The 2,279-nt window shown below is 38.1% G+C and overlaps 1 pseudogene; it reads left to right on the plus strand.

The window, feature by feature from the left end:
- The first annotated feature begins 325 nt into the window (after positions 1-325).
- LOC147384410 (secreted RxLR effector protein 161 pseudogene) lies at positions 326-931 on the plus strand (annotated as a pseudogene).
- Positions 932-2,279: the final 1,348 nt, after the last annotated feature.

Below are 2,279 nucleotides of genomic sequence, written 5' to 3' on the forward strand. Positions count from 1 at the left end.
AAGCATCCCGCCAATGGTATTTAAAATTCCATAATGTAATTTATTCATTTAGTTTTGTAGAAAATATTATGGATCAATGTATATACCAGAAGGTCAGTGGGAGTAAATTTATTTTCTTATTTTATATGTAGATGACATTTTGCTAGCTACCAATGATAAGGGTTTGATGCATGAGGTGAAATAATTCATCTCTAAAAACTTTGATATGAAGGATATGGGTGAAGTGTTTTATGTCATTGGCATTAAGATCCATAAAGACAAATTTCGAGATATCTTAGGTCTGTCATAGAAAACCTATATCAATAAGGTTTTAGAGATATTTCGGATGAAGGATTGTTCACTAAGTGTTGCACCCATTGTGAAGGGTGATAGGTTCAATTTGAACCAATGCCTGAAGAATGGCCTTAAGAGAGAACAAATGAAAAACATTTCATATGCTTCTGTTGTCGGAAGCCTAATGTATGCTCAAGTCTGCACAAGACCTGACATTGCATTTGTTGTCAAAATGTTAAGACGATATCAGAGTAATCCAAGTTTAGACCAGTGGAGAGCTGTAAAGAAAGTGATGAGGTATCTTCAAGGAAATAAAAACTACATGCTTATATATAGACAGACGGACAATCTAGAACTAATTAGCTACTCAGATTCTGACTTTGATGACTGTGTTGATTCACGCAAATCAACATCAGGATACATTTTTATGATGGCCTGTGGAGCTATATCATGTAGAAGTGTCAAGCAAACCTTGACTACCACTTCCACTATGGAAATCGAGTTCGTTTCTCATTTTGAGGCTACTTCACTTGGTGTATGGCTTAAGAGTTTCATATTTGGGCTTAGAATTATGGATTTTATCTTTAAGCCATTGAGAATGTATTGTGACAATTCAGCTGTTGTTTTCATAGCTAAAAATAATAAAAGTGGAAGTTGAAGTAAACATACCAACAATAAGTATTTAGCCATAAGGGAATGTGTTAAAGAAAAGAAAGTGGTCATTGAGCAAGTTGACACTGAATTGATGATCGCTGATCCTTTGACTAAGGACATGCCACCATTGAAATTCAAGGATCATGTAGTGAATATGGGACTTGGTTCTATTATGTGTGTAGACACCCCAATTTGAACGGGCCCTCACTCGAAAGGGCCCAAAAATATTAGCTTCTCAATAAATTTGGCCAACGAGCCTCAAAGGCCCGAATCATTGAAATGTGGCACTTTTGTAAAAATTGAGGCCCATAAAACCTCCCAATAGGTTAGTAGGCCCACCAAAAGGACTTAGCATGCTCCCGTTTACCCCACTCCATTCAAAACATCGATTTTTCGACAAAATTGGCCAACGGGCCTAAAGGGCCCAAATCTCTCGAAAATGGCATTTTGACTGAACCTGTAGACACGTGATTTTGCCATTATGATGATCACATCTACAATGGTTTGGAGTCACCACCATTCATTTTTGTAAGTGGGTGTGAATGGCCACCCGATGTGAATTTTTTTTAGAAAATGTGACATTTTTGGTATTTGGTGACTCTCGATGGATAAAGATAAATCAACCCTTGAGATTCGGGTAAGCGGCTCGGTTGGAGAAAAGGGAAAGTGTTAGGCACCCTTTTCTCCCCACTAAATAGTGGTAACCTCAACTCAACTCGGTCATTTTGATTAAAAAAAATACGAAAAACGGTGTGCCACGTGTTGTGCATTTGTACCCTAGATAGGGGTTCATTTTCGGCTTGATCATAGGGTGATTCCATTGATGGAAATGACCCTTATAGACCTTTAGCCTTGGGGTCTATTCATCCTAAAAAATAAAATGAAGGGTAGAGGGTGATAGAAGAGGGAGGAGGAGAGAGTGTAGAAGAGGGAGGGGGGATTGCCTTGAACCCACCTTGTATCTTCTTTCTTCTTTTCTTCTTCTTGAGTCCTTAGTATTTTATGAAAATACAATTCTTGTATGGTTGAATGAGTAGAGAAAAGATGATGAGAGAGATGAGTGGAGTATAATAGTTTTTTTTTGTATATGAGACTTGAGGAGGATTGGTGATGGTTGTTAGTAGTGAGAGTTGGAGAGAATTTTGTAGTGAAAGTTGGGGGCCATTTTTGGGAAGAGGAGGAGGGTATTTATAGATGTTGAGGAGTTATTATAGGGATATAATGGGGTGAAGTGAAGAAAAAGGGTAGAATGGTTATGAGTTTGAGAGAGAAGTGGGTGTAATTTAGAGGAGATTGGAGGGTATTTAGGGAAGGGGGGTTAAATGGGTGAGTTTTGACCCAAATGGTTTGGA

Source organism: Akebia trifoliata, chromosome 15 (genome assembly GCF_017979445.1).
Source record: "Akebia trifoliata isolate Shusen 1 chromosome 15, ASM1797944v1, whole genome shotgun sequence".
Classification (NCBI taxonomy): domain Eukaryota; kingdom Viridiplantae; phylum Streptophyta; class Magnoliopsida; order Ranunculales; family Lardizabalaceae; genus Akebia; species Akebia trifoliata.